Below are 11,830 nucleotides of genomic sequence, written 5' to 3'. Positions count from 1 at the left end.
TTTCTCGTGAATGTCATTTTAAAACTTAAGAAAATTTACCTAATTGTATGCATAAACATCTAAGGAAACATAAGCACAAGAAGCAATAAGCAACCACATGTTTATAAATTTGTAATTGTTATTAGCACAGAAAAACTAATCATACAAAAACAGATCAAGCTAGTATCAGAGCAAACGTTGTATTTCTTGATTGCTTGAGTTTGTGTAATTAGGGTTTTAATGGTTGCAAAATTGTGATTCTTACAAGGTTAAAGTTATAAAAAGGAGAAAGAAAGCTATTGGTAGCAACCCCTGAGTTAATTCCCAAAGAAGGAGAGCCACAAGGCCAAAATCTCCATCACTCAAAGTTCTAATTTCAGCTGCACTTGAAACTCCTCAATTTTTTCCTTCAATTGAGATTGAAGAGGTAAAAGCAATACCAATTTCTGAGCTTGAATCCACAGCGATTATGTCTAGAGAAAGAGAGCCTAAAGGTCCCTCTTTGGAAGAGGAAGAATTCAAGAAAGCTTTCTATACTTTGACTAAGATGGTTAAATTCCTCTATGAAGAGAGGAACACTAGAATGGTTCGATAGAGTTCGAAACCTCCACATGGAGAACGAATATTAGAGGAAAAAAAAGATGAGAAGAAGGATTCCAAAGGGAATAGTGGAAATCCACCTCCATCTCCACCATCCTCATCATCTTCCTCATCATATTCATCATCTCAAATAGCATAATCTTCCACTATCACCACTGAAACGTCCCATACTCATTCAAAAACCCCAAAAGGAAAGACTCCATTACTTAAATTGGACATAAAATTTGAACTTCCTATCTACAATGAAGAGGTGAATAAAGAAAAGTTAGACAATTGGATTCGACAGTTGGAGGTACACTACAGAATTCAGAACCTTCAAGAAGATGACATAAAGATCCAATTGGCTTGATTGAAGCTAGAAGGAACTACACTAATTTGGTGGGAAGAAAAGACTCAAGAGGAAATGAGAATTCATGGTTAGATATCTATTACTTGGGTTGAATTTGTTTATGTAATTAAAAGACAGCGTTATCCTTTAGCCTATATGCAAAAAGTCATTATGAGTTGGCAGAATTTTAGGCATCTTAAAGGCTAAACCGTCCAAGATTATACATAGGAGTTTAGGAAAAGGGCTCTGTTATTAGGAGTGAATTTGAATTCACAAGATACATTACTGAAATATATTGGGGGTTTACATTCCTATCTGAAACATATTATTCTTATGTTCAATACAAATAACTTAGATGACGTATGTGTGCAAGCCACGCACCTTGAATCTAGAGGAAAGAACATTCAGGATGAGCTTAGTAAGAGGAAGCCCATCAAGGGTATGGAGAAAGAAAAGGGTGAAAAATGGAAGGGAAAGAAGAATGCAAGTGTGAAGAAAGAAGGGGAGAAAATCACATGCAAACATTGTTCCAAAGAGGAGCATGATGAAGCCCTCTACTGGAAATTGCATCCTGAATTAAGGCCTATGAAACGAAACAACAAGGGAAAACAAAAGATGACCGCTATCACACACCAAGAACTTGGTTGAGATTATGGTGATGAGACCAAGATTTCAGCCATGGTTACAAAAGGAAAAGAGACAGTTGCAAACACTAGTTCATCACATAGTCAAAGCAACACTCCAAATGAAGAGTCAAGAATAGAGTTGTTTCATGTAAGAGTGATTTCAAATCATACAAATATTGATGAATTATTTGATAGTGGGTCACAATCAAACTTGATTTCAAAAGATTTGGTAAAAAAACTAAACCTTGAAATTGTACCTAATCCTAAGCCATATCCACTAGGTTGGATAGTTAACAATGCAAACTTACACGTTACAAGGAAGTGTTTATTCAAGTTCGCCATTACTGAAAATTTCATTGATGAAGTTGAGTTAGATGTACTTCCACTTGACATCTCAGGAATCATTTTGGGTAGTCCTTATTTGTATGATATGGAAGCAGTATTTTATTGTCATGGCAACAAATACATGTTGCTCAAGGATGGGGTGGAGTACATAGTGAGAGCCCATCTTAAAAACTGAACATTTCTTTGGTTAATGCAGGGCAAATGAAGAGACTAGTAAATGCAAGTAAAAATTTTGTGCTTCTCATGATCAAGAAAAAGAATGATATTTATTATGAATATTTTGAAGGTTGTGACGATAAATTGAAATCTGATTTGTTTTATGTGGTAAGAAAGCATGGCGAGATGTTTTAGGAACCAAAGGGCTTACCTCCTAAGAGTGGGGTGGAGTACATAGTGAGAGCCCATCACAAAAATCTGAACATTTCTTTGGTTAATGCAGGGCAGATGAAGAGACTAGTAAATGCAAGTAAAAAAATTTTGATTCTCATGATCAAGAAAAAGAATGATATTTATTATGAATCTTTTGAAGGTTGTGATGATAAATTGAAATATTATTTTTTTGATGTGGTAAGTAAGAATGGCCAAATGTTTCAGGAACTAAACAAGTTACCTACCAAGAGGGGAATTCAGCATGAGATTCAGTTGCAACAAGATGTTCCACTTCCGAACATTAGCCTGTATCGCATGTCTATTATGGAGAGCATGGTAATCAAAATGAAAATTCAAGAATTTCTTAACAAAGGTGTCATATGGCCATCTACTTTTCCATGTGGTTCACCCATTGTCTTGGTGCCAAAGAAGGATGGAACTTGGTGCATGTGTGTGGATTTTTGTGCACTGAAAAAAATCACAGTAAAGAATCGTTATCCACTCCCAAGAATTGATGATTTTCTTGACCAATTGAGATATGAAAAGTATTTCACTAAGTTAGACTTGCAAAGTGGTTATCATCAAGTTAGGATAGCTGAAGAAAACATTTAGAAAACTGCATTTAAAACTAAACAAGGATTGTTTGAGTGGCTTGTTATGCCTTTCGTTCTTACAAATGCAGTAGCTACTTTCATGAGGGCAATTAATGATGTATCGAGACCATTTATAGATGAGTTTTTCAAGCATAGGTATATATTGTAAATCAATGAATAATCTCAATATATGGGGGGCGGAAGGATACCTAATGGCAGATATTTTCTCATAAGCAATAGGGATGGAGCTCAGAATTGTTAATATCTATGGACCCTTCCATAATCATGTAGAATTTTTGGAATCACTCTTGCACTCTTTGTTATTAATGGAAGATAACATAATCCTTTCGGTGACCGCAAATTCTCAATGGAACATGTTGAATCTTTGGGAAATCATGCACAGATAGAAAACCTCTCGGATTTCTTCGTCAAGATGCAAGAGAAAAATAATGTTATTGACATACTGATAGCACGAATTAAGCTGACCTGAAGAAATCATAAAATTGGGTATGACATGCTAGCCAGAAGGCTCGATTGATTTCTTTTCAAAACGTCTTTGATAAATAAATTTGACATGATTCGGAAATGTGTAGGGTCAGGTGGCATCTTGGATCACTCATCAATATTCTTAGAAATTTTGGGTTTATAAACAAAGCCTAAGGATCCTTTTAAATTCAACTCAACTTTGGTAAGAGATCAATAATACCATCATATCATTAAATAAATTGGGTAGGTAAACCCATTGAATGAAGTCGAGCCAGTGTCTGAACCTTTTTCCACAAACATGAAATACTAAAGAAAAGCATGTTAGACTGCACAAAGGCCAATAAAAAGGGGGAAGAGGACACTCTCATAGACATTGAGGATGAACTTCATAATCTAGAAGATCCAGTCAACAGTGGATATGAAACGATGGAAGAAAAAACTTAGATTATTCATCTAGAATCTGAGAGATTCGAGATATTGAAGATAGGGGAGGAACTTGGAGGCTTAAGAGGAGATCCATCTGGTTACAATCTGGGTATTATAATACCAAATTCTTTCAGCATTACGCCAAGGGCTAGAAACCATTCAGCACAATCTCGACAGTAGCAGATGATGAAGGTTCAACTATACAATCTTTCAGAGGTCTTGCAAATTTGGGCATATCGTATTTCAAGAAATTATTTAAAGCATCTTAGGATGCCAATATAGAAGAAATTCTAAATATTGCAAGACTTTTTCCTCGTTATATAGATGAGGAGGTAGCTAAGGAATTAGATGGGCCAGTGGCGATAGAGGAATTGCAAGTTGTGCTTAAATGGTTTGATAAATATAAGAGTTTTGGCTAGGATGGTTTGCCTATGGAATTCTACTTAGCTTTCTTTGATCTGATTGTACATGATCAGTCAAGGTTATTGAGGAATGTCAGCGGAATGACCAGATGTATGATGCTTTTAACGAAACATTTATTTCCCTTATCCCCAAATATGTCAACCCCAAATCCTTCAATGACTTTGGACCCATCTGCCTTTTAATTGCATCTACAAGATTATGCCAAAAATCATTGCAAACCACATCAAGCCTATCCTTTCCCAACATATAACACATGAACAATATGCCTTTTTAGAAAATTGTCAAATCCATGAATCTATAGGAATTTCTCATGAAGGATTCCATTCTATCAAAAAAAAATCTAAAGGGCATGATTTTTGAAATTAATTTACCGAAGGCTTTTGACAAAACCACTTGGTTATATTTGAGGATATGACTGACTCATTTTGGATTCCCTCATGCTTTCATTAATTGGATAATGTGGTGTATATCCACTATTTCATATAGTATCCTCATCAATGGGTTCACTTCCAACTTCTTTCATGCAGAACGTGGACTTACGGAGGGCTGCCCATTATCACCGTTAGTAATGGATGGTCTGAGTAGATTAATCATCGAAGATAAGAACCAGGGTAGACTTAAAGGTGTCAAAATAGTAGATGTCATCATTTTGTCACATATATTATTTTTGGATGATATCCTCATCTTATTGAATGGCAATATCAATGACTCTATTGTGTTCAATACCACTTGTAAATTATTTTAAAATCCACTGGGATGGTCAACAATCAAGAGAAGTCTACACTAACAACTATTAGATTTTCACAGCTCCAAATCGACTATGCTCTTCAGAGGTTTCCAAACACAGTACTCCCTTTTGGAGAAGGACTTAAGTATCTGGTATTCTGCCTCAAGCCCATTCGCTACAAAGTTGTCAATTGGACGTGGTTGGTAACCAATGTTGAAAAAAGAATAAACATTTGGCACAATTGATGGTTACCTCAGGCGTGATGCCTTGTTCTTATCAAATCAATATTAGAGGCAATTCCTGTCTATTTGATGTCATTAGCTTGGATCCCAAAAGGAATTATATCCATAATTCAAAAGTTATACCGCAAGCTATTATGGAGATGTGACAATGAGCATAGACCATTTGCTTGGATAAAATGGTCTTAAATTGCATTATCAAAGAAATGGGAGGATAGGGAATGAGGAATCTATCTGGTTTTACTAAGGCCCTTTCTACTAAAATGGGATGGCAAATACTCTCCACAAAAAATATTTGGATGGAAGTGGTCACTAAAAAGTACATTCACCCTCCATGTATTGATGATTAGATTAGGAGCCCCAACTGGAATAGAACTGCTATATCAATGATTTGGCAAGCTATTTTGAATTCTATGGAATACATGTGTTTCAGGCTACCTTGGAAACTTGGACCGGGCCCCAAGGTTCGCATCAGGATGAATGCTTGTTGTGGAAGTGGAAATGTTCATATTCTTCTACCTGAACTCATTCACCATTTGGATACAGTTGGGATAAGGACACTAAATGAGTTCACGGATTCTGGCAATTCTACCATTTTTGGTCAAGCTTGGATATCTACATTGAACTTGGGGATCCTAGATAGATGGCATCAGGAATGATTGAGTTATACAAATACACTCTCGGAAGCTTACATTCAAATTCAGGACAGAGAGGATGAATTATTCTGGGGCATATCTCATCATGGTAATTACTCTCCAAAAGTAGGATATCCTTTTATATTCACAAATCATGAACCTCAGAATACTATTTGGTGGTGGCATCTGCTGTGGAAGTTAAAAATCCCCCCCAAAGCCAAGCTATTTATGTGGTGTATGCTTCTCAACAAAACCCCTACAAGTGATATCCTACAACGCCACTCCTTCCATGGTCCCACTTGGTGCTTTCTCTGTAGATGTTGTTTAGAAAGTATTGATCATTTATTTCTACAATGCAAGTTTGTGATTCAATTATGGAATAAGGTATATTAACCGATGGACATTCCATCATGGAAAATTTTAGGGGGGAATTAAGGGGTTTTAAATTTTTAGTGGGCGAATATTTTGTATCATAGTACATTTTTACAAATCGCCTCAAATAGCCCACCTTATTTTAAGGGAGAGTGTAAAAAATGTAAATTTAACCCTTGAAATTAGGAGTTACAACCTTCTATTCACCCTAATTTTCAAGAATAGGTTTTATTTAAGTGAATGCTATGGGCCAAATACCATATTTATAAAAGAGGTATGATAAATTAATAAAAATAAAAATAAATGAGAGGTATGGTAAATAAATAAAACTTTGTTTATATTTACTCCATAAGTCACCTTATATACATGCAAGGGTGTAAACAAATAAAAATATAAATAAAGTGGAGGTATGGTAAATAAATAAAACTTCTTTTTATACTTACTCAAAAGGTATGGTAAATAAATAAAAATATAAGTAAACTAGATGTATGGTAAATAAATAAAACCTCTTTTTATATTTAATCCATAACCCTCTTTCTATTTATAAGTCTCAAAAAAGAGGTTTTATTTAAGTGAATCCTATGGGCCAAATACCATATTTGTAAAAGAGGTATGGTAAATTAATAAAAAATAAAAAAATGAGAGGTATGGTAAACAAATAAAACATTTTTTTATTTTACTCCATAAGTCACCTTATATTTATGAACACTCAAAAAATGTGTTATATTTAGGTGAAACTTATGGAAAAATACTATGGGCCAAATACCACGGGCTAGATTATTATTAATACCATGCAAAAAAATTGTTATTAACCCTAAATTAGTATTAATAAAAAAAAAAAGGCACATCGTATTTACCAATGGTATTCATGTGGAATGTAGCCTATTTAAATAGGGGAATTAAACTAGCATAGATCCATCTTTACTCTGGATCTACTAAGCCCGAAGAGGTATCAAATATCGTGACATGCAAACTAGCATAGAGTGAAAAAAAAATTTGGTTCCTCTCACGGCTTGGTGGATCATGAGTAAAAATGGATGTTGTAATTTAATGTATGTTAAACATTTAACTTGGTTAAAATAAAAAATAAAATAAAAATCAATTATTAATTTTATTAATTTTTATAAATTACTGTTGTGGTCACCAACAACCCCCTTCTTTGTTTGATATTAGTAATAACACCAAGCAAAGGGGGACCCTTAACCAAAAAATCCAAAAAAAAAATTTGTTTGAAAAAAATCTTTTGTATCAACTCCCTAAGAGCTATATCGCGTCGCAAAGGAAAAAGGAGCGCTTTCCCAAAGCACACAAACACACCAAGGAAGAGCGACGCGAGAACTCATCGCATCGCGTGCATTAAAGGCGCTCAAAAGAAGAGAACCTAAAGAGCAGCCGACGGCCGATATGCGACGTCGCACGTCGCATTGTCGCATGAGCAGCACAAAGTGACAAAGCGAAAAACCTTGCGACCTTGCGATATTGCGATATGCGATCTGCGACCATGCAAAGCTGCGACCTGCGATCTATGGTGTGCAACAAATGAGACTATACATCGCTGCGACGCCACCTATTTACTCGCAATCTTCAATGATGCGATGCAAATCGCAGAAGCCAATCGTCGCAGGCATTCCTTGTCATGATCTAGGAGCATAAAGTTAGGCGCGCACCTTACGGAAAATTAATGATTGTACGCCTGTGTATCCAAGGATGATTATGTTGCGTTTTTCGAAGGGTCAAGTCATAATGGGTGACATGATTATGCATTCATTAGAACTTAATTACTTTCATGTCAATCTTTTCTTCTGTCTCTTTTCATTTACGTGAACTATAAGTCAGCAACTGATATAAATCTATATGCAGGAAACATCCAAGGAAAAGCGCCAGAACTAGAAGAAAAGAGAGGAGATGACGTCGCAGATGGATACCGCATACAACAGGACCACGGATCCCAGAGTATCACTCAACAAATGCTAATGGAAATAGGCTATCTAGGACTCACAGTCAAAGGCGCACAAAAGCAAAGCGTTTATGAAAGATCCTGAGTTCCAAATTGGGTAAAGAAAAAAGAAAAACGCTTAAGGGAAAGACGTCTCAGAAAAGCCTGGAACAAAGAATGGAAACAAGTTTCAATTGAGAAAATAGTTCAGGCAACAAAATCCCAGCTCATTGAGTCAATCGCACAGCGAAACCGAAATAGCAATAGCACAATCATTTGAAAGAAATCTGAGTTGTACTAAGAGTACACGCCGTGAAGACACCCTCCAGAAGAACACTTTCAAAAATATCTTCTAGTTTGTTAGAAAGAGGTGCCAGCTCTTGTTATTTCTAATTTTCAAGCTTGAACAAAAGGAAAGGACAAGCAGCCGACTCTTTCACGGCGAACAACGCATCGCTTACAGCACTAAGGAGCAGATACAGAAATGGTTAGAAATTAGATTCAGTTTTTAGAAATAAATTTGTTTTAGTAAAAGGGCGGTCATTTGAAGCCGTTCCCTAAATTTGTGTAATTAAAATTAGCTGGTATAGTATTTAACCCTTCTCGTTGCATTGGAGAAGGGTCCGGAAATTTGTCAAAAAACTTGTCCTCAGAACATGCACTTCTGCACCCTTGGAGGGGGTTTTTGATGAACGGATGGATCAAGATTTATTTATGTTTGCATTTTAATACCTGCTACTGATGTTGCACTTATGTACTCTTAGTAGGCATTAGAAGTAAGTAGAAATAGATCATTATTGCTTCAGGTCTGTGAGTATAAAGTCAGTCATAAATGGTACTTTTATCTCTTGACGAGTTTCTGCTTGCATTCTTCGAGTAATATACAGCTGATGTTGTTTTATATGTTAACGTATGAATGAGTAGACTACCATTTGGCACTTCTGTACGGTGGAGTCATTGATTTATGCTTAATAAATGAATAACTGATTATGTGATATGCTGTTCACAACCGTTTTGTTTAACTTTTTATGCAGGATAGTTGAATAATAGCTGAATAGCTGAATAATCTTCATTACAGTTATTGTGTGAAATCTTTCTAGATCGCATAATGGAAAAAGTTCTATCCCGGTTAGCGTAGATTAGATGTGTTGTTCTTGATAGATTAAAGTAGTATAAAGTTTAGTCTCAGAGTTTAGAACTAGATTAGCTTAGAAGTAATTCCATATTTTCATTATCTGATCTTACACACACACACATCACCGAACTCTATACACACACACACCCCATAGAACGGGAAGTTGGTCCCGTTATCCCCAGTCAGACCCGCTATACCAAACGGACACGGAGCCGCCAACCAGGTTCCCGACCAGGTGGGTATCCCCCTTGTTGTTGACCTGATTTCAGGGCCCTCAACATATTTGGCGCTAGAAGGAGGGCATGAACTACGAATGGCACATAAAGAAATATCAAAATACCATTCTGAGAGTAATACACCCTCATCAACTCCCTCGACCTCTCCAACACGGTTAAACTCGGAATTTGAAGTCGCTCGAGTACCTACCACTGCTACATATCCGAACATATCAGACCAATCTATCATTGATCCCCCTGAAATTTGAACTTTGATTCGTAAACTCCAGGGATTCTCTATTTTTAACCAGAAGTCTGATAAATCTAAAAGCAGCGTGACTTCGTAGTACAACCCTGCTCATCCCTTACCAGATCAAAAGTGAAAAATTTGGCATACAACCAAGTGAACTCCCTCTCTCACCAGGAAAAGAGCAAGGAAAACACCACCAAAGTCTGACAGTCAGACTCCTTCATCCACTTCGTCCATATCAACTCCCTCACCGTGAAGTCAACCACCCACTCTTTCGTTCCAACTCACTCACCCATCTTCTACAAACCTTCCTCTTCAAACATCAAAGATCTTAATATCTTCATCTTCTCAACATCATGGATCATCTTCTGCACTTCCATTAACTAGCAGCTCAACGATGGCTCAGTCTCCATGGAACAATCCTGGGGTGGTTTTAATGCCTCCACCCCTGAGCCCTATACCGGGCCATCCTGAGAAATGGCTGCCTAAATTCAATCCGGAAGCAGGAATGCTAGCCGAGGAACATATCAATAATTTCATGCTTTCTGTTAATCTTAACAGAGTCACTAATGAAGACTATTGTCCGGCTTTTCCCTTATACAATATAAGGAACAGCCGGGTCATGGTACTTTTCATTACCTTCCGGATCCATCACAAGCTGGGACATTTTTCAAAGCCAGTTCCTCACCAAGTTTGGTGATGACAGATCCACGGCGACATTGATCAATGACCTATCTAATCTTAAGGCTGAGGCTAGAGAACCCATTAAAGATTTTAACTTAAGGTTCAATAAGATCCTCAACAAAATCCCCACTGCCTCACAACCCAGCGAGGAAGTAATATGTGAATGGTACATCACGGCTTTACCTTCAAACTTGGCTATCTTCATAGATAGGGCAAACAAGACCACCTTAGTCGACAACTTGACAGAAGCGTTAGCAGTGGAAAAACGGGTGGTAGCCCTAGAAAAGAGATCCGCTATAGAAGAGCGCAAATCTAAGAAGATCTCTTTCAAAGAAGACACCAAGAAGAAGCAAACGAAAGATCCTTTCGATTTGGAAGGATTACAAAAAGTGTTGAAAGCCATGTCAAATGAGATGATTGATATTAAGAAACAAGTAGCAGAGACTTCTTCGAAAAAGCCCTTTAGGACTTTAAAAAGAAATCCTCCCATGGAAGTAAGACCACCTAGTGTTGTCTCGAACGTTGAATCTGAGGAAGACGAAGAAGAAGAGAATACCACTGAAGGGTAGACCGACGAGGAAGAGGTTGTAGAACTACAGGAATGTGGACTTCATCCTCCACAAGAAGAGGATCAAGAAGCATTTCATGTTAGCACGAGGAGCAGAAATCAACTTGATCCTCCTCTAACTACCCAAAACAAAAGGGCGCAAGCCCTGCAACAAAAGAAAAGGTCGCGACAAAAAAGAAAACTGCTAAAGCGACCCAGATTAGCCCGGTCCAATCTGATCAAACGCCTCCATCAAGAACACTAAAGTGTCGGATGAAATGGAGTATAACATCATTGATGACATGAAGAAGACCAGGGCTAATATCACTCTGTATGAATTGAGTAAATTGAAACACCAGCAGAAAATAATGATGAAAGAATTACATGTTGTGCCTACTACATCTTTACCTACAGCTATAGCCTCCCACAATCTGGGGAGGTCTCCAACCAACACGATCAATAAAATTGATCCAAATGACATCGCCTTGATTGGAGGAAGATCAAGAACTCATACACCTCCTTTTCTTCTCACATATGAAATCTTCAACAAAAACGTGCACAATTTCTTGGTCGATTCTGGTGCTTCAACGAACATTTTACCCAGGTCAATATATGCCAAATTGAATGTGGCAACCTCAAAAATCCACAGTACGTATAGTTCAACTTGATCGATCCCAAGTCGAAGTGATTGGTGAACTCAATCAGGTGACCATAAGATTGTCGTCTAACCCAAAGGTGTGTCAGGTTATCGACATTCTAGTAGCTGATATCCCTGAGTTATATGGTTTGATTCTTAGCAGGGATTGGTCGGAAAAACTCCCACGGATATTTTTTCAACCGATTGGTCCGCACATGTGGTTACCATACAATGGAAAACAAAATCAGATAATGGTCGAACGAGAATTGCACCAAAAA

The sequence above is a fragment of the Pinus tabuliformis genome, chromosome 4_1, assembly GCF_031772625.1.
Source record: "Pinus tabuliformis cultivar Carrire ecotype Pingquan chromosome 4_1, CPIR1, whole genome shotgun sequence".
In the NCBI taxonomy this organism is placed as follows: Eukaryota; Viridiplantae; Streptophyta; class Pinopsida; order Pinales; family Pinaceae; genus Pinus; species Pinus tabuliformis.
The sequence above is the reverse complement of the archived record's forward strand: the minus strand, read 5'-3'. Positions refer to the sequence as shown.